Consider the following 11,696-nt stretch of genomic DNA (forward strand, 5'->3'; position numbering starts at 1 on the left):
AATATATACGGATAGTTGCAAACGCGAACATTTCAATATATGAATCAATGAGGAAATTTTCTGGAGAAGCAGACAATTTGATAAATATGACTATGAGTGACATAAGGAATCAGGTATATCAGACAAGTTATTAAACATGCATTTAGATGTATATTTGTATTAAAATAGATCTTAAACATGCATTTAAGTACATAAACACATGGGCAATCGCACACTTACACCCACATTAATACAACACACTTATCCACGATTATTCATATGGAGGAGCACATTATGTAGGACCATAATTAGAGTGTATAGTTTGATTGTTGTCATAATTGGCGCCTAATATTGGCTGAACTCAACCAAGACATATACTCCATACCTCAAGAGATTACAACCACGATACACAACATACATCACATAATGATTCTTAGAATATGTACATATCAATACTTACCAATCACCCTGTTGGACTCATTCAGCAAGGAAATCTCTCAAGAGCACCCTTAGCAAATTGATTTTTTTTAAATCTCAAAATTCATGACCCTAAGGAAACAGATGATAACCCAGTGTGGTAGCCCGACGCAACATTATGCCTACTTGACTATTATGTCCGCCAGTGGCATTATCTTACTTGACCTACAGATAAAACTATTGTCTGTATTCCCCTGATCATACACTCTGTTGATGACACTTGTTCATGGAATTCACTCGCATGAACGGACAGGGTAGACCTGTTATTTTATGTATCACAAGATCCCACAGCTAACTTTATCAAATATATCTAAATTTGATATCTAATTTGAAATTGAATGATTCACCCAACACACTTAACTTACAAAATTGGAAGGAATACAAACTTTGTATAGCCTAAGTATCCTTACTTAACAACAGTAACAAGCCAGATTCAGGAAGGAAGATCTCCATACAAACTCGAAACTGAATTTCTTGCTGTCCAGAGATAAGAGTTGAGAACACGAAATGTAGCTTTCTCATGTACCGGTCTGCCGTGAAATTGTGTCTACTTGACTAAGCTAAGCGTCAGGTCAACCTTGCAGCAGGTTTTAGCATATGTAGATCCAAACGTGCGCGCAAGAATATAGTTCCACTGAGACGGGTTCTATTCCGACACAACTGCATACTTGCAAGAAAACAGTTATTTAATTTGTAATATACAGACAAAATAATACATTGATTAGCAGGTATGGACTTAATTGGTTGCAATCACTGTGCAGACGAACTTAGAACCGCAGATTCGCCAACTCGAATCTGTATTGCGTTGAAGAGACATTGAAACTTTAGAGCGAGTCGAGCGAGACTGAATGCGTTGCAGAGCGCGTGAAATCGCTGATACCAGTGTTGCACATCCCACTATTTTAACCCTATGTTTATTGTAGAGCGGCGAGAATGGCTGAATCTCCTGTTCAGCGCGCGGTTTTACCCGAATGTTATTTTGGGCTTCATCCGAAAGGAAATGTTCTTCAAAGTCAAGCAAGTTGTTTTAAATGCATAATCCTCCTTGCGGCAACAAGATCAAAGTAAAACAGGGCGTGAGGTGATTTGCCGTCAATGTGCACACGAATTGTATCACGGGTGTTGAATGATTTGCGGTTTGAGTTTAGCAAGAGGAAACGATTGTTTGTTGTTTGACGACAAAAGAATCTCCGCGGTATTAAAATATATCGCAGTGAGAAGAAACATGTTTATTATTTGGACGAGACGTCCTTCAACTCGGTGAGTGGGGGAAGGGGGAATAAACCATGGAAGGATACCACCATGCAAAACCACCGCCAGGGCTGAAGAAACCGACGATGAGGGGAAGGGGGAGGCTTATTGTTTCACCCACTGGCGGCAATGAAAGCTTTGTTGAAGGCGCATATTTACTTTTCAGCGCAAAGAAAGGGAAGGGTGATTATCAGCAACAAATAGACAGACCAAGATTTGAATCCTGGTTTAGTGAAGTGATTCATAAATTGAAACCAGAGTAATAGCGACAGACAATGCACCTGATTGTATATATCACCAATAACAAATCATGCTTTTTTGGTGGTACAACTTGAAGTGCGTGTGTCTTACAGTAACGGATGTATTGCGAACGAAGCAACCAAGTTTTTCATAAATCTATTTCTTTCTAAACCAAAAACAATAATTTGTCATTAAATTCAAGAGGGGCCTATCGTTGTTTACTTTTATCTTTGTTTATTTTTATTTTTGCGTGCTCGAAATATACACACATGCTCTCATGTTTAGAAGTTGTTTCGCTCTTATATTAATGACACATTTATTAAATAATATATGCGCAGAAAGTACTTTTAAAATGTTATGTTTCAGGAGACAAAGAGAAGCAAAAATACAATCCACTTGACATGCATGCGGGTTTTGATGTGTTGTGCGGTTGGCAATACTGTAGATTTTCTCAGTGTCTCCGATGTAAGCAGCTCGGCGGTTGAGGAAAGACTGGCACGGAAGATTCTGAGCTCAGTTCTCGCGCGGATTGATACATAAAACCTGCTGCAAGGTTAACCTGACGCTTGGCTTAGCTTGCCCGCCGCTGAAGCAAGTTTATATGACTCACATAAGGAAAACCCAATACACGTTACTTATCCACTCTTACCTTCAACTTGAACTCCATTCACGGAATTCCCTTGCTAACTGAAATCCACTAGCTTCAGCAGAAATTCTCCCGTGTTGTCTAGATCCATATCTAGGATCCTCCTTACCCAAAACATCAAATTGTTCCTGTAACAATTCCATACTTTACAATTTTCAATACACTGATTATCAATCCTATCCCCTGTTACACAATCGATCAACGAGAACGTTGATTTTTTATTGTTTTTAACGCAAAGGTAAGGCATTAAGTTTTATTTAATTTATCCTGTATTTTGCTGAAACTTGTCACATTTTCCATGACGAACTTCTCATCCCATGCGACGCAACTAATGCCGAAACCTAAAGACGGTATATCTGTTATACCTGTTGGCATATTTAGCCTTAGTTTTGCTGGGGAAAGCCCAGTTTGAGAAGATATGGAACCATTTAGAAGATTTGAGGCTTCCGCTATCTTCTCTGGCCGCTTGGAATGATTAGAACCACAGAACATCCTCATTAAACGATTTAGTTCTGAGTGATTACCCTCCACTAGTAACGAGCACGAATGAATACGTAACCTGAACTCCCAACACTTTCATGGCTTCCTCAAAGACGTTTGATTTAAATTGTGGTTCAGTATCAGAAACTATTTGTTTTGGAACATCCAGGTAAAAAAAGGCAAAGTGCTCCCCTGTGCATAGCACCACGCCATGAAGGCGTATAGGTGATGTTGGGGTAACGCCCCACACTTTCTTGATCCGGTCGTGAGTGGGGTGATGTGGTCAGCATTAATCCCCTGACAGCCTTTACCCCCCAGGGTTTCCCCCAGGTAGCCATGTTATTCGACGCTGGGTGGGCGCCTGGGCCGCTTCCATCGTTAGAAAAGTTCCCGGATTTGAACCGGCCGGGGAACACCCAGATGTACAAAATATATGTCAGTTAACTAATTCAAGACAATAGGGTATGCTATTGAGTACCTAGATGCAGCATTCAAAACCGTAAGCAGAAATCTCTGACGTTTAGGTCCCAAGTCGAATGGATCCTGCAAATCTATTAATAACACCGTCCTGGCTTATCCGTTATATGTGATCTAGCAACGAATTTTGGCGAATATATGTTAGGTTTAGTGCGCTGACATATCTCACAGTATTTTTATGTAAGACTTGTCAGATTTCATCCCCTTCCTATAGAAAGCATTATAAACATGAGACAAGGCTTTAGCAACACTGAAGTGTCCTGCGTTGTCATGGCAACCTATCATTTTATTTTCAATTGATTTAACAGGAATGCATATCCTAGAACGAGAGTAGATGCGGAAGTCTTTAATATACCACACTTCATTATCTAAACTATATATTCGTCACCATTACCTACAACTAAGGTTTAAATTTATACTCTCTCCCTTCAAATGATCAATGACTTCCTTTAAACCCACATCATCCTTCTGCAAAGTTATGAACTACTCTTTTGTAAACATTTCCTGATCAGACTGCGAAACAGCAAAAATATTCACAAAAAAATTGTGAATCGGGCAACTTCGGGAAAATTTATACTTAGAGTATCGGAGAAATGTTGTTCATGACCTTACAATACTGCACCACAAAGAAGTACTGTTGAATTTGTAAGAACCACATTGTTAAGCTGGCGTTCCAAGAAAGGGCAGATTATAACCACATAAGAGCTTTGTGGTCAGAAACGACAACGATCTGTCAACCTTTGAGAAAATATAAAATTTTTCAATGGTATACAAACCGGCGTAAACCTCAATTTATGTTGATGTGTAAGAATCTTCATATGCCTTAAGCAATCAACTAAAAAATTCTAAAGGCTTCATATTTCCGTCTACCAATACATAGCAATATTCACCTAACCCAACGAGATATTCGTCGGTTTCAATGTAAAACGTACTCTCAAAATCAGGATAGTTAAGAGTCACCTCTTGGATAAGTAATGTTTTAGGAGCTTCAAAGCTGTATTTGCTTAATCAGTTCACTGCTATTTCGTTTTATTCTTTAGTATTACGTAGAGCGGATGAGCCACAAGTGCATAGTTGGGAAAACTCTTTGTAGCAGCTTCAAATTTTCATGGTTACGCAAGTTGAAAAGGCTTTCTATGTACAAGGGATCCTTTATGAACCCTTGGGATAAAATTACATATGCCAAAAACTTGAATTATTTTACCACAAATTTAATTTTTAACTATTCAACGTGAAACCTGCACGTTCTAACCTTTTTAACACCAAACTGAAATGCTTAGTTCTGAGTCAAAATCCTTTCATTTGATGATATCATCTACATACTCCACCACAAATCCATAAATGAACCGAAGACGTTATTCAATACTTCTACGAACACAGCTGTGCTATTAACCGAAGCAAAAACAACTCTTTTGAATTGGTAAAATATTTCTTCAGTTGCAAAGGCCGTGTATTTGAGATTGCTCTCATGCAAAGGAACCTGGAATCAGGCATTCCCTAAGTCGAACGATGCAAACAATTTACAGTCCAGAAATGAGGTTAAGAGATCGTTAATCTTAATAGGAGTAATTTGCATGAGTTTCAAGTGCTGATTTACTTTCATTAGATTGACACTTAAACGAATTCCTCATTAGGATTTGGAACTACACGCAGAGACGAACGGTATTCAGAATCCGAAATTTCAATTACCTCCCATGTCAACTTTTGATTTACATGTTCCATAACCTTATCCCGATAAGCATAGGAAATGGAATAATTTATAGCAACAATTGGCACATCGGTGTCTAATTCCATTCGATGTACATATTTTCCGCACAGACCGGTTCGATCCGTAAACATTTGCTTAAAAGTATTTAACATTTCAATAAACCGTGAATTTAAGTCTACTTCCAAATTTATGAAAAACTAAATATGCTGACCAAGGCAGTAATTTATTTTATTAAAAACATAAACTAACGTAACGTTTCAACCTTCTAGCAAGGTCTTCTTCAGACTCTGTATCAAGTACAAAAGTAACCAGATACAACAAAAGGGCATTATATATACACAAACATTACTCCCTCCAGACTATTTAGAAAGTTGTTTGGACCTTTCTAGCAGATGACTTTCACTTGCCAACTTTACTTTCACCTAAAAGGCTAAAAACAATTACTTCCATATAGAATGTGGTTGGGCTTTTAATCTCACGCTCTTTCCCCTTCATTTTTCTTCCTTCTCCTCTCCTCTTTCTCTCTTGACCTTTCCACTCTTTCCAACATCTTCTTCCATTATTTGTTTAACTTCAGTCCCCCATTCCAGGTCATTGTGTCTTCTTCACCTTTCTTCTCTATTTCCTTGGCTTCCTTCCATTTTATCACTAGCATTCTCTTCTCCCTTCCTATCTGCTAGCCTCATCCCACTCTATGTCATGTCCTGTTTCTCTCGTGTGTTTAAATATTGCATTTCTCTCTCTCTTAAGTCGTACATCATCCCTATGTTGTTTCAACCTGTCTTTCAGCCTTTTTTTCGTTTTTCCTATGTACACACTCGGACATTCTTTACATTTCACTTCGTAGATAATCCCTTCCTCTTCCTCTTCTCTGTTCTCCTTTTTCTTGCTTGCATTCTTCGCTATTCCTAAGATGCTTCTCCCTCCCTTCCTGTAAGTTTTAATTCCCGCTTTCCTAAGCACTTTGCATATCTTTTCTGTGGTCTTCCCCATACTCCTTATTCCAAACCTTCTCTCCTCTTTTTCTTTCTCTTCCAATTCTCCCCTGCCCGTTTTCTTACTTCTTCTGCTTATGTCCAGTCTATCCTGCTTCTCATAGTCATTCTTTTCCAGCTGTTTCCATAGGCTATTTATTTTGGCTTCTGCTTCACATTCCTTCATGCATATTTTCTTGATTCTGTCCTCCATATTCTTTATAAAATTTATTTTTGTCACCTCACTTACATCACTTCTTTTGAGGCATAATACCCCTGCTGCACACTTCTTCTGATGCCAAGCGGTTTCAATTTCTTGTTCTCTTTTCCTTTTCATCAATATATCTAGATAGCTTAACTTGTCTTCTTCTTCTATTTCAAGTTCCAATAAAATCCCTCTTTCTTCATCTTGAATTTCTTTGGCAAAAATGTCAAGCTGCCTCTTGTTCCCTTCCATATGCCAAAACAGTCGTCCACATATCTGCAAAACAGAATTATTTTGTCACCTCCCTTTACTATCACTTTCTTTTCCCATTCATTCATAACCAATTCAGCCAATGCTGGGCTTAGACTGGAACCTATATTTAGTCCTTCACTCATTAACAAGAAGTGTTTCCTCAACTTATTAAGAAAGAGTGTGCATAATTGGGCCACTATGTGAGATTCTTCGGTATTGGGCTGTACTGAGCGCAACAACTTAAAATTCTTCGAAAATAATTGCAAAGCACATTCTTTGGATATTTCAAATAAATCGAATTCAAAATTTTAGCTTGGAACAAATTTCTCCACCTCCAACTTTCGTAATGGCCTGTGAATTCCCTCTTAAAAAGTTTATACGATACTAATTGAGTCCTCCGCTCTGTAAACCAAAGTTTGGTTCTTTCAATCAACAGTTTCTGAACGTATTTTATGTACTGTGCTTCATGAATCCCATATATTGCATACAGCTCCTCAACCTTATCTAGAAATTCGGTGTGAGTTACATTTGCTATCAGACAATTGTATTTCGGAAACTTCAGCAAGTCGTGGGGCTTTACACTATAATTAACCTTAACCCTAGGATGCATGTGTGGGGTCATTTTGACCCCACTGTCTGTTTATTTCCTGGTATTATAATAAAATCTAAATAAATAAATCTGATTTTCTGTGACATCTTACCATGCTAATTTAGCTATAGGAACATTTATAAATAAATTTCATACAATTTATTTTAAATTAAGTATTTAACGTTTTTTTTAACAATACCCTTCCTTTCCATGTGTGGGGTCATTTTAACCCAAGCCTGGAAACAGCAGGAAAACATTCATAAAGGGAAATTGATCCTACATATTATGTTCAATTATGCCCAAACTAAAGGCAATAATCTGAAGGTCAGCCACCCAATCTGCCATGACTCACTGCAAAGTGCTCATGCGCAGATGTACTTGGCGCGGATCGAGGCCAACTGAGAAAAGTTGGGATGTTCCTGTTTGTGAGCTTTATCTCTGCAAATTCTCGAACCCGAAATAGAAAGCAACATTTGGAGTAAATCGTTTCGAAGATATCAGAAGACATCTGATCCGATGATAAACATACTGGCGCTGCACGTCTTTAGACTGATCACATGGTTGCCTTTCGATATATGTGGACAATTTTTATGAAAAACTGTCAAAGAATCAAGATACCCTTAGCCTGTCTTATGATTGTTGAACAGTTAGTCCCTTTTAATGGGAGATGTAAGTTCGTGCAATACATGCCAAGTAAGCCGGCCAAATACGGCATCAAGATCTTCTGGTTGTTCGATGCTGATAACTTTCAAAATGTAACCATTGATGAACAGTAAAAAAACCTGAAATTTCATCTACACTTACCAATATCAAGACAAGACAGCATTGCACATCACAATTCGCCTTCCATGAAAATGAGACCCTGGTAAGCTAAGTGCCGAAGAAAAACAAGAATGTCATTCTACTCAGCACCATTCATCATAACATACACATTGATGATGATAATTCTAAAAAGAAGCCAGAAATCATAAAGTTATACAACCAAACAAAGAGTGGAGCGGAAGCCATGGACAAACTGGTTCAAACATACACCTGCAGAAGACAGACACATCGATGGCCAATGGCCTTTTTCTATAATGTAATCAATGAAGGCGTTTTCAATGCATACACATGCTACTTGTCACAGCATTCTGATTACCAATCAGGCGTCAGTTACAGACGCCGTATATTCCTTATCGAGTGGACGAATGAGTTGATTCTTCCTCACATGTGGGGGAGGTGCCAAAGCTTGAACGTGGAGACTCCAGTAACCGAGGCAATAAAACTTTGCGTCGTATTAAGGCACGCACAGAGACTGGAGGATAGATCTTCAAAGAAAAGTTTAAGATGTCAGGTCTGCACAAGACAAGAGGACAGGAAGACGACGGAACTTTGCGGAAGATGTGTGAAACCTGTGTGCCCGATCCACAGCAATGCGATTGTGGTGTGCTCAGAATGCAAGTGAGGTGTATTTGATAGCCATGAGAGGCCGGCACATTCTTCTTTTTATTCCTTTTGTATAATTATTTTTTTTTTAATTTATTTGTTTTAGATAAATTAATATTTAGTGCTGTATTGTGTTATCTCTAAAATAATGTTTCTCAGGTCAACTGAAGCTCTGAAAATTGCAAGCAAAGTGTAACTACCATTAATATGTAGAACAGTGAATTGTAAATACATTGTTATTTTTGGGGGCTTAAATAATAATAATAAAAGGGTAATTGTTTCCTATGTTATATTCAGAGAAATTATTGATCCATAAACCATATTAGCTGAACTATTTACTCTGTCGTACTTATTTCAATGCATAATTGCTTTGGGGTCAAATTGACCCCACATATGTAAAGTTGTAAATAAAAGTGACATGCATCCGAGAGTTAAGATTCTGTTGTACAATACTACTGTGTACCAACTTTCCCTGATCGTCGATTTTGGTTAGATTGTGCACAGTAAGGCTATTCGGGACTGGACCTACAGTTTAAAGTGGAACCCGGAACCCCTTGATTTAATGGCAAAAACGCTACAACTGCACCACCGAGGAAGTTCCCTGATTGTCGACTTTTCCCTGAAAACTATTTAACTTTGCTCTCCTATGTCTGGTCTAAAGATACCTTTTTCTTAATAGCTGAAGAGATCCATAAAGCTTTATCAACATTACTAAAAGAATCTCTGCTATTAGATTTTTCGCTCCTAAACGATTTCTCCCAGAAAAATTGCCTAGCAGAACAGAGTCTGAGTTATCTGTAGAAGTGGCTTTATCTAGTCGATCCCTCCCTGCCCTAGAAAACTCAGAGTAACGAAGACTTTTATTACTAATGTGCCCCCTTCCCATTATCAACTAGATATCCACTAGAGCCCTTTGCTTCCCACCTGACCAACACGTTACTACGTCTCTCCATTGAATTTTCCAACGACTTTATAACTTTGAAATTACTTCTACAAGTAATGCGTTTGCATCTGAAGTCTCACTCTTTTGAAGTTGGGAGGAAACTTTTGTAAACAACGCACCAGATGGAGGAAATTCCTCCTTCAACACTGTCAACTCACTTTCTGTTGAAGAGTGTAAATAGTATGGCTTTCCGCTCCTTATTTGTTTTTATTTTACTCCCGCTGGGAGCTTATTGCAAGAACGCGTAATTCTGGGAGCGTGATATTCGAACACAGCGGCATGGTGCATGTCGGCTCGCGGCAGTGTGAAGAACATTTTTTCAGCTAGCCTATCGGATATGGGCTTTTGTGTATCTTATCCAGTGTGCAAACGTATTTAATTACTGTATAATGCCAAGTGAATTAAAGGACTTGTATCATATGCAAATTTGTTGCTATATCCGTTCTTCCAGCCTTATGGTAAGGTATTCAATATACGTCATCCCCAGAGGTGCTTGTTTTCTTTCATGGTGTTACTTGGAAGAAATATACAAACATTTGAGGTCCTCCGCATTTCGGATATAGTGACAGTTCGTTTCTTGCAGGTCAGTGATCATCAGTTGTGACAGTGCTAATTGTGATAGTGTTACAGAACAAACAGTGTTTTTGGTTTGCACGCATACGTGTTTTCTGCGCTTTCGTAACGAACATTGTTTCAACGCATTTTGCAGTGACCTTGAACGCGTTTGCGATTACAGTAGCATTAATCGTCACGGTACTGTGGAATCAGCTGTTTCAGGAACTCTCGTTCGCGAACGAATGAAGTAATAGCTGACCTTGAACTTTTCTCCCGTTCTACGATTTTCATCAGAATCAACAATGAAGCTCTGCGGAGAAAAACACAATCAACAATCAACTCCCCGTGAAGTGTGTTAGCTTCGGCAGCGGTTAGTACAAAAGTCTGGTTTCCTATAAAATTCCTTTTTCTTAATGGACATTTCCACTTTGACATGAAAAACGTTTTAAATCCATTCATTTTACAGATAATGACACAAACATGAGATGTGCAAAATATCTCTGCGATATTTGTCTCGGTTCTCGAGAAACACGCCTTCAAACACCGCTGAAATTCACCTACTACGTCACGGATTTGAAAACGTCCTCTCCACAGACAGGAGGTCCTCTGACGTCATCACTTAGAAATGCGTGTAGGCGGGGCTTCTGCTCGTCCCTTCAACTTAGCATGAGCCGTGGAAAACCAGTATCTTACAACTTCCAGTTTAAAAATCTGTGCTCCATTTCTTGGAGATGAATTACGCCCTAGCAGTATAGTAGTATTTACTATAATTCAGCCACTCGGTAGACGGTTTTCCCATTAGGGTGCCAAAGCAAACCTTGTAACAGTCAATGGCTGAACACGTGAACAGCCTTGTTCATTGCGAATACGTAGGTTAGTTCTGACTGGCAAGAACTTAATGTTATAGGAATGCCTTTTCTGGAATTACAATTATTTTCGTCATAATATTTTCTTCGCAAATTTTAAGATAATACTTTTAGAACACACTGGTTTACACGCCAATTTCTGCAATATAAGAGGTGATATGGTATAAAAAGGTACGGGGAGTTTTTAAATTTCCTGCAGTAAATGACAGTTTTCTTCAGTTAATATATATATATTGCAAATTTTTGTATTTAGCCTACTTTTACGTCGCTTTTCCGTTCACTTTGTTTAACCGCAACGATGAGAACGCATGGTTAATTTATTATGTATCATCTCTAACATCACATTTCTTCCCACTTTTGGCTAATCGCTACAATGAAGATGAATGACTACAAGTAGTATTCGAAGTCGGGGGGCAGAAGGACATCCCCCCCCACACACACACTATAAAACCACCACCACCAACAAGCACAATCTAAGTATCACCCAACCTGCCATGACACGAGACGAACTTTTTCTTCTGTCCCATCTCATTTCGAAAACATTCACTTGTCTCATCTCCTTTTATGAGACGAGACGGAAAGTGTCTCGTCTCGTGAGCAACACTAACATTAACAATAGAAGCACCCCC

The sequence above is a fragment of the Lepisma saccharinum genome, unplaced genomic scaffold (genome assembly GCF_977018435.1).
Source record: "Lepisma saccharinum unplaced genomic scaffold, izLepSacc3.1 HAP1_SCAFFOLD_76, whole genome shotgun sequence".
Classification (NCBI taxonomy): Eukaryota; Metazoa; Arthropoda; class Insecta; order Zygentoma; family Lepismatidae; genus Lepisma; species Lepisma saccharinum.